General features: G+C 39.3%; 1 pseudogene; it reads left to right on the top strand.

Moving 5' to 3' along the window:
- The window catches only part of LOC121052746, a 30,558-nt pseudogene that overhangs the window by 13,523 nt on the left and 3,113 nt on the right, over window positions 1-13,922 (top strand).

Genomic DNA, 13,922 nt, shown 5'->3' with positions numbered 1-13,922 from the left:
TATTGATAAAAAAAAATATAGGAAACACCACCCAACCTCCCTTGGACGACTTTTGTTTTAGGCTATTATTCTACGGTGAAAAGACTAGTACAATCCAGTCAAACCTTCCAACACACCCAACATCTCTCTTAAACCTCTCTTATTCAAATTGCTATTTAACCTGCTGCATTCTTGTGCATGTATTACACTCTCACATTCACATGCTTTCATATCTCATAGCAGCAACAGGCGTAAGTGCAAGCTGAAATGACCCAAGTATGGGCGCACCAGCTCTCTTTTCTTCTATCTCTTCTTTTTTATTTGTTATCCTATTCCTATGGCACTGTCTGGAATATCCTCACACCAAATAATCACTATGATCAATCTCTCCAAGAGTCAAAACACTACTATGGTCATGGGTTACCGACTATGAACCAAACCCATGTCTATGGGAAAGAGTCGAGTGCGATCCCCTGAACTAATCATCCATAACCCAAATTTCTCTATCAGATTTGTCTCTATCTTGCTCAGATGGGAGGATATTTGAAAACAATCACCATATCACAAAACAGAGCAATTACCTGCTCACACTACACAATATTTCATCAATGTTACAAGTGTAAAGTGATCACATTGCAAGAACGACTACAACATAACTTACGACACCAGACCAAAACAAAACAAGTTTTTGACAAAAAAAAACAATTACATTATAATCATGTGATGAAAATACAGAGAAAAAAGGTCAGTGGAGTCTCCGGCATCATGGAGTTGAGCTGCATGCTTTGTCTACCTAACCATTTCAACGTCTCCAATAACTTTGATTTATGTAAAATGCCTTCTCTAATTACCAAATCTGTGTTCCAGCTGAGGGAATATCTTGAACAGGATGTTAAACATAGCTCTGTAGTACCATTTCCTCCATCTCTTGCAAAACAAAAGTGACCCGACGGCAATTCCAAGACCACATATAAATCCAATTTCAACACTGATAACATTCCAATCATTCTCATCTCCAGAATTAGGCATACTTGAGATTTCATTTATCGTCAGATGTGGCAATATGATTGTTGTATCTGATGTCAGAGGAGGCCCCCATAATCCTTTGTTACCCTCGAAGGAGGTATTTGGAAAAGTCGAAAACTGAGTGCAGCTTGGGATCCTTCCCGTCAGTTGATTATATGAGACATTCAAGAACGAAAGGAAAGTGAGACTTGCAAATTGTGGTGGAATTTGGCCGCTCAGATGGTTTTGAGAGAGGTCTAAGGACTCGATGGTTCTCACGTTACCAAAGGATGATGGGATTTCACCTGTGAAAGCATTACTGGACAGATTGAGGGCATATAATAATCTTAGTAGACCCATTTCCTTGGGTATTGTTCCGTTGAACTTGTTAGCAGAGAAGTCAATCGAAGTGAAGATAGTTGAAATACGTACAAGATCCATCTCTAGACCTTTGATTGTAGTTGTTACTACATCTTCCAATTGAATAGAGTGCCCACTTCCACCACCTGCTCCCCACCAAAAGCTACGGGGAGATTGGTAATTATCTTCATTAACCATCATTGCCTTCCATGTTGTCAATGACATACCTGGTATTTCACCATTGAAACTGTTATGAGCTAAGTCTATGATTTGAAGCTTCGGCCAGGTGCCATTGGTCTCAGGACATCCAATGGGTCCATAAAATTTGTTGGATTGCAACACAAGGACACGCAAGGTGGATATGGTCTTCAACATGCAGGGAAAGGCATCTGTTATTTGATTGACTCCAAGGTCTAAAACCTCTAAGCTTGAACAATTGGCTAGAGATTTTGGAATTGGACCTTGTATATGATTTCTGCTCAGAGCTAGACTTTGCAAATTACAACCTTGAAGAAAAGTATCGGGGATAGATCCATTAAGGTTGTTTCTCCTCAAATCAAGGACATTAAGCGAAGATGCCTGAGTCAAGCATTGGGGAATGATTCCACTCAAAGAGTTATTAGAGAGATCAAGAACTATGCCACTTGCATTGCATATTGATATTGGAATTTCCCCATACAAGTTACTGCTTGAAAGAGAAAGGTAGGCCGTGGAAGAAATGAAATCACCAATATCAGTTGGTATACTAGAGCTGAAATTATTTGTTGAGTAATCCAAATAATTACCACTTATGAACAATGGTATTTGTCCCTGAAGCTGGTTTGAGTGAAGATCAATATTCAACAGATTGTAAGTAGAACCAAGTAAAGGGGCCGGGCTTCTAGACTTACCAACTTGTTACAACAGAGACCTAGAGTTTTAATAGGAAGCCCCCATATCCAATTGGGTATCTGACCTGGAATCTGGTTGTCTGAAAGATCCAAGTAGGCTAAACTAGACTGATTTTTCAGGAAATTTGGGAATGTTTTCAACTTGTTAGAATCCAACTTCAAGGCCTGAATCTGAAGGAGGGAGGGGTGTGATGAGTTGGTACCATTATGATTGAACAACAAGCTATTGTGGGATAGATCAAGAAATGAAAGATTTCTCGACTCCTGAAGACCATAAAAAGGAAAATCACTCAAGTTGTTTGAAGAAAGATTTAACACTTGAAGCCCTCGAAGATTAAAGATAGACACGGGTATTGATCCTTCCAAATTGTTGCTACTCAAATCAAGTTTGTACAGCAAGTACGAAGAGACATTAGAAAATTCAAGCACCTGACCGGAGAAGTGATTTCCATAAAGGTCTAACCTCCGCAGCCAGGGAATAGAAAAGGGAGACAATGGAATACTCCTATAAAGAAGATTGTTGGACAAGTCGAGAAGCTCAAGCTTGATGAGTTTGTCCCATTGAATATAATTAATCGAACCAGAAAACTTGTTGGATGACAAGGCCAAAAACCTCAATTGTGTTAGGTTTGCCAGTGACTTTGGAACTGCCCCTGTGAAATTGCAATCTGAAAGATATAATCCAGACAGCATTTCAAGGTTGCCAATAGAGTCCGGCAAGACTCCTGAAAACTTAGTCCCGGATAGAACTAAGGATTCGAGAGATCCATTCTTTAGAAATTCCGGTAAGGAACCACGAAGCTCTGAATTAGCTGATAGGTCAACAAACCGTAGTGTAGGTACCTGGAATATCTCTCTGGGAAATGCTCCATACAAGTTACAAGCGGAGAGTCTTAAGGAAATCAAGCTTGAAAAATTGGCAAAGAATTTTGGAACCGGACCAGAGATATTGTTTCCATACAATATTAACATGGATAGAGAATCAAGCTTGGCAAATGATTCATGAATAGGGCCTGAAAGATCACAATAGGACAAGGTCAACACACTCAGCTTTGGAAGTGAAGATGATATGGTTTGGCTCCAGTGAGATCCCTCAGCCGACAGGTTTATATGATCAAGATATAATTCTGTAAGCTCTGTGAGGTTCTGAATTAGCATGCTCAAATTCTGGTTCTCAGCAAAAAAGAGATAGGAATTATAAGAGAGATCAAGAACTACCAGCCTCGTTAAGTGTGCAACCTCGATTGGAATTTTCCCAGAAAAATAAACCCCTCTTAAATTCCGATACCTCAACTCTGTAAGCTTTCCGATTGCAGATGGAATTGAAGAACCACAGAAATTAGTATAGGCTAAATTGAGTCTCTGAAGATGTTGTAGTTGGAAAAGACTGCTGGAATTGTCAATGTTGCATGAGATAGACTCGCTGCTGATGTCAAGTCCAACAACACTCCCATTAGTGCTGCAAGTTACTCCGGTCCAAGTACAGCATTCGGTATTCGAATTCCATGTTATGAGCTTGGAGGAAGAAGAAGAATTAAATACAAGACTTTTCTTGAAATTGAGCAATGATTCTTTATGGGCTTCAATACATTTGCTGTGAACAGTAGGGATGAGGTTAGTAACACAAGGAGTGATCAAGAAGAGGAAGAAATGGAAGATCAAAGTTATCATTCTACAGAAAATTTTCAGATGCACAATTGCAGGGAAAGTGATAATTAGGTTGTGGTGGCTTCTAAAATGTAAATGGGATTGGAAAATGCCTCCATATAATCTGTGCTTGGATTGACTTTCAAGTCCTCTCCTCTCCATCCATAGGTAACTGCCAAGAAAAGTTAGACAAGTGGCAGATGGCGTATGTCTTTCAAGTCTTCTCCACTCTATTCAAAAACACAAAAGTTAGACTGTAGAAAAGTGGATGGCATACGTCTTTCAAGTCTTCTCCCTTCTCCTCTCTATTCAAATAAACAATATTAGACGTTGGTATTAGTCTCCTCTCTATTAAAATATTCCACATTCACATGCCTTCATATCTTTGCAAAAGAAGTAGGTGCAAGCTGAAATGACCAAGTATTTGCACACCGTCTCCCTATTCTTCTATTTCTTTTTTATTTGTTATTCTATTTCTATGGTGTTGTCTGAACTATTGTGACGCCCCAAATTTTTAATAAATAAATTCAAATCCGAAATGCGAAAAACATAACAAGCACAATAAATACACATTGAAAATTTTCATATTAAACTAAACCATAAAACAACCGAGCTCACCAATAGCAATACGAATTCGTTCTTTAGAGTCACATAACACATTACAAAGAGTTTACAAATTAAACTAGTTAACAATTCAACAAGTAAACACGTTCACCAACTCTTTACACATCGGAAGACTAATGGCAAAAACACTTCTACGTCCAAGCTACAATAGCTATCAAACCTCAGCTTCAACGACTGTAACTCCGACCTGCACAATAACCCTTACACCGTAGAATAGTACACCGGGTTGAAATAACAAACTCGGTAAGCTAAGTAAACCTAAATAACCATGTAACAGATGCTCAAACCATTTCAGTCTAAAAAAATCAATATGAAATTATCACAACAAAACATCAAGTCTATATCAATCAATATCATGCTCAACTAAATGAACTCAAACTAAAACCCACATGCTCTGTCTCTCGATTCATTGTATCTAATTTCCCACGACTTCAATTATACAATTAACCTAGCAACATTTTTTTTTTTAAACATCTTACGTCGCCACAATCTATCAGATCATCCTCCATTTGTCTCAACGACACAACTAAGGAATCTCACTCATTACTTCTAAACATAAGGCATTACTAAAATTATGACATTACATCTCATTTCACAGTATACTCAAAATAAGAATTAAATAAAAAAGTGATTTCTGCATAGAAACTTAGTTCAGGAGATCACATTAAAACATTCAATAAAATCATAGTAATCCCTGCATAAAGTTTAGTTCAGGGAATCACATTAAAACCTAATAGCCTTAAAACAAAAATGTAATCATTTCCCGATTATTGCTTCTTTATCTCCAATAACCCTAAAACAATATCAAATTCATTTTCCAAATAATGTTTTTCTCAACTCACAACTATTACTATAATTCTCCCTACATCGTTCAAGAATGGAGACCGACAAAATAGTATTTTCTTTCCAACATTATTAATTTGGGGCCATGACCACTTACCCAATTTTAGCCTAAAAATTGCCCACTTACTCCACTAAGAGTTTTTTAACCCCATTTACCCAATCTAACAGTGTTGGACAGTATTCCCTCATACTCTCTCTCTCTCTCTCTGAAAAATGGTTGAATTGCGTTTACTAGTAGCTGCTGCTGTGATCCTAGGGTTTCTATTCTCCACATCCCAATCTCTCCGCTTTGAGCTTCAATCGGGTCACACCAAATGCATCGTCGAAGACATGAAGGCCAATGCCATGACCGTCGGAAAGTACTCCGTCGTCAACCCTAATGAAGGCCAGCCCTTGCCGCCCTCACACAAGCTCACCGTCAGGTAGGCTTAGATTCAATTTCAAATTCCGAATTCCGAAATCACGGAATCAGGTTATTTTAGTTTGACTGATCGGATTGATTTGGAATTTTAGGTGACTTCGAGCTATGGGAATAGCCATCGCTACTCGGAGCTTGTGGAATCGGGTCAGTTTGCTTTTCAGGCGGTGGAGGCCGGAGACTACATGGCGTGTTTCTGGGCGCCCGATCACAAGCCCCCGACGACGTTGACCATTGAGTTTGATTGGAAGATCGGTGTGGCGGCCAAGGGAATGAACGCCGTGCTGGAAATTTGCTCGGCTCTGGAAGAGTATAGATGAAGCAGCTCCGATCGATCCGATCTGGTGCCCAGAGCAATTTCTGGGTGCCCAGAGGACCTTTTTTTTTTTTTTTTTTGGTATACTGTGTGCTCTGAGAATGGGGAAGGGAAAAAAAAAAGTGAACGTGTACAATTGAACATATAAATTGATCAATTGTGTTTGTAGTGTATTCATTTTGGTTTTGGGAGTTTATGCAATTCACTTGAGGGCAATAAATATGATTATTGGAGGGCAATAATAAGATTACTGAGGGGCAATAAAATGTTTATTTGGGGAGCAATAATAAAATTATTTATTTGGATAAAACTCCGAAAGCTTTCAAAATTCAAAACATCTTCATTTTTCACTTATTATTGATCCCTAATAACAAGTTTATTGGGGAGCAATAATATGTTTATTGGGGGGGGGGGCAATAATATGATTACTGGGTATTATTGGGGAGTAATAAAATCAGACGCCGGAATCCGATAGCCGGATTCCAAATTCCGGTGACCGATCACAGGATTCTTGTCACCGGTCACCTGAGTCCGGTCAACAGTTGCCAGAGACCGCGGCCGGCTACTAGTCACCAGAGCACAGCAAGGTGGAGGATGACTTCTCTCTCTAAGTGAGAAAGAAGGATAGGGCAAAAAAGTCTCAAAAATAAATAAAAAGAATAAAAAAAGAATTAATTGGGTATTAGGGAAATAATCTTTTAGAGTGTTTTGGGTAAATGGGGTTAAAAAACTGTTAATGGAGCAAAGTGGACAATTTTTAAGCTAAAATTAGGTAAATGATCATTTCCCCTATTAATTTTCCTCAACATCAAAATTCCCAACAATAATAACTACACTCGCAATTCCACTGAGATATATTATTTCACGTGAATAATAAGTGCTCGAAATAATAACTCAATCAAATCACAATCATTACTTAACTAAATGTCACATCATTCATATATATATATATGTATATATATATATTTTACGTAAATATATATATGCGTAGTCATCAATGCAGGAATGACCACTAATACCAACTATAGTTCACATGCATTAAAAACCAAGAAATTCATTTTTATAATTAAAACTTGTTTATACTTATCCATGGACCGTATGGATCAAGTCCATTTTATATAAAACAAATAATTGTTTCCCTAAAATAATTTCCACAATTTACCGAATAAATATAAAATAATGAGATTTGATTCGTAAATGAATCATGTGAGATTTACTCACCTCTAATCCAGCTACATCTTCTTAACAGCTCAAAATCACAATCACAACCGTCCGTCCAAAACAAATCCGTCAATCACCTAATTAAATATGATCTCAACTTAGCACACAATTCACAAACACAATTATACGATAATCTAAAGGTTGGATCCTCACAAATCACCATTTAGATTATCCTATCAAAATTTCATGACGATCCAACGGTCGGATCTTCACAGATCGTCATTTAGATCATTCCCTCAAAATTATACGACTATCCAATGGTCGAATCCTCACAGATCATCATTCAGATCATTCCCTCAAAATTATACTAAGATCCGACTGTTGGATCTTCCTGGATCGCATTTATAAACATCTCCCAAAAATTATACTACAATCCGACGGTCGGATCCTCAGAGATCGCTTTTCGAATTGTCATTTCACAATTATACCAAGATCCAACGGTCTGATCTTCATCTGTGACCTCACAAAGTCATCGGAACACTTCAACAATCATCATATCAAAATTACAAGTCGATCAGACGGTCCGATCCTCACAGATCGAAACCGAGATGATTGAAAAAGGTAAAATTCGTAACAAATTCATACGATCTCCACAAAATTACGTACTGCATATTGAAACTCATATCAATGAGTAGATCGTGATTAGGGACAGAAATTGTCCCTAGGGTGGCCGGAACCCCCCAGAATTCACCGCCACAGTTGGTGGCGCTGATGTCGGCCAACTTACAAATTGGGCCAAACTTCCTAAACAAAAAATCTTCTTCTCAACATGTAGAACAACATTCAGAACTAGCACAAAGTCTAAATTAAGGCCATTTGGCCAGAATTTACCTCGAAAGTTTTGAAATCCGATCAACCCTAAAATTGAAATTTTCAAAATTCGATCTCCACGAGTTGAATCATTGCAAGCCATCTTAGGGGAAACATTCTACATCCTCTGGGCTGCAAAACCCCTCAAGACATTCTACCTATGGTGGCCAGAATCGTCAACTCCAACCAAGGCGATTTGCAGCGCCGCCGCCAACTTCTTGGCCTTGCCACTCCCTCCACAGCTCGTTTCTTGCTTCGATTTTTCCACAGACTTCTAGAGGATGATGAGGCGAAGAGATTATGACAAGAATCACGGCCTATGGTGGCCGGAAGGCAAAGAAATGGAATGTCGAAGGTGGGACGCCGATCGGCTCAGGGAGGGAGAAACACAGCTCGGGTTTCCAAAATTGGAAACCTATCCATCTTTGCAATTTTCACAAAGTTTCGCCCTTTATACAGAAATAGAAATTTTTCTTGAAAGCCATAACTTCTTCATACGAACTCCGATTTTTGCATTCCACATATGCACGAACTCGTATCGATGAGCTCTACGACTTTCATGACAGAAGTTTTCACAAATTCTCAACGACCACGAAATCATTTCCGAAAGGTCATTGGAATTAAATTTTAATTTTCTGGGTATTACAACTATCCTCACACCAAATAACCACTATGGTCAATCTCTCCAAGAGTCTAAACACCACTACTTCTTGGGATTTTCTTCCAATTATTTGCCAAATTGAGTCTTTGCAGATTCTTGATGTGTCACACAACCTTCTGACTACAATCCCATTCGCGTTTATCATAGCTTGTGGAAGCATAGATGGGCTAAAGCTACTCAATTTCAGTTATAACAATTTGACTGATTCCTTGCCTAGCTTTGTTGGGTTTGCTGTGTTGGAGTTCTTGGACCTCTCTCATAACAGTTTGTTTGGGAGCTTTTCCTTAGAGTTGGATGGGTCGGTTGGGCTTAAAAGCTTGAACCTTAGCTTCAACCATTTCGGAGGGTCTGTTCCTACTCATCTTGGGAAATGCATGGTTTTAGAGGAGCTTGTGCTTTCTAAGAATGGATTTCACGGTGTAATGCCTGTTGAAATTTTGGGCTATCAGAATTTGACTCTGATTGGCTCTATTTCTCAGAGAATGGGAGAGCTTTCCAAGCTGGAAGTTGGGAAAATCCTATCCAACATCACAAGCCTCAAGCGTTTTGCAGCACATACAAACTATTTCCGGGGTCCACTTTCCGGTGCAAATTACAAAGCATTTGGAAAATTTGGATCTTAGTAACTCCTGTAGTGGGTGGATACCATCAGACCTTTTGTCTCCATTGAATTTGCGGGTTGTGGATTTGTCTAATGATGGCTCAAGTGGGTCGATACCTACAGCTATACCCCCAAGTCCGGTCAGATTAAGATTGGGAAACAATGAGTTGATCGGGTCCATCCTTGCCACGCTTGCCAGTTGCCACTATGAGGATTTGACGAACGCTATCATTTCAAAATTGTGGAACTGAGCTCCTTGTCATTTTATGTATTTTTTGTCGTTTCCTTTTGGTTTTTTTCGTTCGATACTTGCCGTAGGATATAATCTAGTCTTTGGACCTCCCTGATTTTTTTTTTTTTTTCAAATTTGTCATTTAGCACTTCAAACATAATAATAAAAAATAAAAACCATTGCTGCAGGCCATGCTTTGTTCCCGCCAGAGAACTCTCTGTGTTGCTATGATCTGTTAACTTGACCTTGAGATCTCATCCAACAGCAACATTTAAATCTCATATGTTTGACACAAATCAAGAGGTTTGTCCTTGTTGATTAAAAAAGCATCCTGCTGAGAAAAGTAATTCGGTCATTTAGTACCCAATCTATCCTTCAAAAGTTAATATGACAACTTTATGCAATATATCATATTGTCCATCACAAATCTTCTCTTAACCAACAGAGCCTGTCAAAAATTCATTTTCAAGTTGCAAATGTTGCCCTCCAATTTTCTCAATAACACATAACAGAACCACTTGCTAAAGGAGTCCTAGCCGCACAGGCAACAAAAATTGATAAGGGGAGCTTAAATTGCAGACGTTAGAATAGATTGTTTAAGATTTGATCAAAAGATGCCCTAGCTGCTTGTGCTCAGTACCAGAATAACAGTACTTTCCCTGCGACATATGAGCACTCTGTCTGAACACGGAAGCTTTTTTAATGTTGATATGAGAAGTGGTACTATGCATTCTTCTTATAAGATGACACTACCAAAAATCATACACAACAACCAACCCAGCTGAAAAACCAAAGGAATATATAACAAAAGCATCATTGGATTATCCCGTCTGCTACATAAATAGCAGGGAATGAAGCTCCCCATGAACTCCGCAGCCTATTTGCATCTTTTGTGACCAAAAGATATCAACATGTAGCAACTTCAATTTTTCATACAATGAATGTGCAAAGACGATATTATAGTGAAGAAAACTAGATATTGACATATTGCTTTATCAGCTGAAAATAACTTCTTGGTAATGGGGATCCTAGTGGTCGTTATGTACTTACGTTAGTCATTGGCGGGGAGGTTTATTTGTTCGGTTTAATTTAAGTATTTATTACTTTATTTCTTAATATTTCTGAGGATTCTCATAATATGTCTTTGTAGAATTTATTATTAGATTGCCTGTGTAAATAGGCTATTCTAAGATCCTAGTCTTGGCCTTTTCAATAGTTGGAATTGTTACTCCTGTGGGCTTTCCTTGTTTTGTCACCTTGTCTTCAAATTCTACACTGTTTGTTATATATCGAGTAACCTAGCTAGTGCAGCAGTCATGATTTTCATCTACTTTGACTAGTTAACTTAGTTGAAATCAGGAAGCAACGCTATGTGTATGGAACCACACTGGATGGCATTGCAAAGGTGACAGCGATAGTCAAGTTTGATCTGCATGCTGCACCTGAGGTTGGAAAAACGGAAATTGAGGTTGGAGGGAACGTCCAAGGCCTTTATGACCTGGGACCTGATAGATTTGGTTCTGAGGCTATTTTTGACCCCCCCTGTTCCTGGTATTACTTCAGAAGAAGATGATGGCTACTTGATATTTAAAGATAAATAGAAAATTGATTCTTGATTAATGTTGTATCAGTTTACATGTTTTATACATCTCATTTACATACCCGATCCACAATTATGGCCTAGGATCAAGTTCTAATATTTACACAATTGACTCATTGCTATTTTACAGAATCAGTTAACTGATGATATGGTGGGATTCCTTCCTTTGACAGCTTCTTTCCTTCAGCAATTCTTTCCTTTGACAACTTCTTTCCTTCAACACTCCCCCTCAAGTTGGAGTGTATATTAATTACACTCAACTTGCCAAGTAGTGCTTCAAACTGTGTTGAACTCAATGGCTTTGTAAATAAATCTACAGGTTGATCCTTGGTCCGAACATGTGTTGTCTTAACCACTCCTCTTTGCACCTTTTCACGCACAACATGGCAGTCTATTTCTATGTGTTTTGTGCGCTCGTGAAATACTGGATTCGAAGCTATATGAATGGCAGCTTGATTATCACTTAACAACTTAGTTGGTTGTGCTTGATCCACATTTAAATCTCTCAATATATTCTGCAACCATGTTACCTCACAACAAGTTGTAGCCATAGACCGGTACTCTGCTTCAGCACTTGAACGAGCAACTGTGCTTTGCTTCTTTGTTTTCCAGGAAATAGGTGCATGACCAAGTAGAATGCAGTATCCAATTACGGACCTTCTCATGTCCTTGCAACGAGCCCAATCAGCATCACAAAATGCCTTCAATTCCAATGATCCAGTGGCAGGTAAAAGAATTCCTTGGCCAGGTGCTTGCTTGATATATCGTAATACTTTGTGTGCCGCTTCAAGATGTGGCTGTCTAGGCTTGTCCATAAACTGACTTAATACATGAATAGCATAGACGAGATCTGGTCTTGTAATAGTCAGATATATTAATCGTCCTACAAGCCTCCGATATTGAGATGGATCTTCTAACAATTCACCATTCATCTGTGTGAGTGATAAGTTTTGATCGACCGGAAATCGTGATGGCTTGGCACCTAGAAAGCCTGTATCTTCAAGGATTTCCACAGCGTACTTCCTTTGGAAAAGTGCAATGCCCTACTTTGACCGTGCAACTTCTATACCTAAGAAGTACTTAAGTTGCCCCATGTCTTTCAGTTTGAAATGGCTCGAAAGGAATTGCTTAGTATTTGTGATGTCCTCCAAGCTATTTCCTGCCAAAATCACATCATCTACACACACCAACAATGCTGTGAATCTACCTGAACGAGTTCAGACGAACAATGAGTAATCTGACCAAGATTGATGAAAACCAGCTGACTTGAGGGCTGTTGACAACTTGATAAACCACTGCCGAGATGCTTGTTTTAAGCCGTAAAGGGACTTGTGAAGCTTGCATACTCTATTCTCCCCCTTTCATCCGAACCTAGGAGGAATCTGCATGTAAACTTCTTCGAAAAGATCACCATTGAGGAATGCATTATTAACATCTAGTTGATGTAAATGCCATCCTTGCAGAGCTGCAAAACTGAGGAGGACTCGCACGGTTGTCAACTTGGCTACTGGTGCGAAAGTCTCTCTATAGTCAACTCCCTCAACTTGGCTATATCCCTTCGCCACTAACTGTGCCTTATACCGTTCAATCGTCCCATCCAGATTAAGTTTGATTTTGTACACCCATTTGCAACCAATGGGGTGCTTATGAGGTGGTAGAGGCACTAAACTCCAAGTTTGATTGGCCGGTAATGCTTGGATCTTGCTTTTCATGGCCGCACGCCACTCTGGTATCTGTACTGCCTATGAAAAAGAAGTGGGTTCTTTCTGGACAGTGAGTTGAGTAGTGAAGGCTTTGTGTTTGGATGAGAGACGATCATATGATAAGACATTGGAAAGGGAATGAACAGTACCTGTGCTCGGTGAAGATGGTGGTGTAGGCCTTGAGGGGAGGGCTGCCTCAACATGAAAGTCCTGCAAAAATGTTGGAGTTTTGGTAGGACGGGAAGATCGGCATGGTGGTGATGGTGGCGGAGCCACCATGGAAGGTGGTTCTGTGATATCAGGTGGTGGTGAAGGAACCAGTTGTTCAGTTGAGGGATTAGCTGTGGTCGATGGTGGAGAGAAATTTGGGATAGAGTTATGTGGTGAATGGGCAGCAGAATTAGTATCATTAGGTGGGACGCTAGAGTTGGAAGAGGATGAAACCATAGGTTCAATTTCAAAGGACGCCAACTGTGGTTGTGGTTGAAATATGGGCACATGAAGTTGAGATTTTGTGGCTGGGTTGGACTGGAAAGGAAAAGTGTCCTCAAAGACCAATACATCTCGTGAGACAAACACTTTATGCTCGATTAGATCATAGACTCGATAACCCTTTTGACCGTTAGGATAACCTAGAAACAGACACTTAGTTGCACGAGGATCAAATTTGGTGGGTTTGGTAGGGTGAGTTGACATAAAACACAAGCAACCAAATACCCGTAAATGTGAATAATTTGGAACCTTGTTAAACAACTTTTCGAAGGGTGTTTTGCCTTGAAGAAGTGGTGTGGGAGTCCAATTGATAAGATAAGCTGAGGTGAGTATGGCATCCCCCCAAAAATGTTTAGGTAAGTTGGCTTGGAAAAGCAATGCTCGAGCAACATTAAGTGCCTATGTTTACGTTCAACAACACCATTTTGTTGTGGTGTGTTGACGCAACTAGTTTGGTGAATTATTCCCTTTGATGAATAAAAGGCTTCAAGCTTAAACTCGGGACCGTTGTCACTACGCA

This window comes from Rosa chinensis, chromosome 1 (assembly GCF_002994745.2).
Source record: "Rosa chinensis cultivar Old Blush chromosome 1, RchiOBHm-V2, whole genome shotgun sequence".
NCBI lineage: Eukaryota > Viridiplantae > Streptophyta > Magnoliopsida > Rosales > Rosaceae > Rosa > Rosa chinensis.
This window is presented reverse-complemented; position numbering and strand designations above follow the sequence as displayed.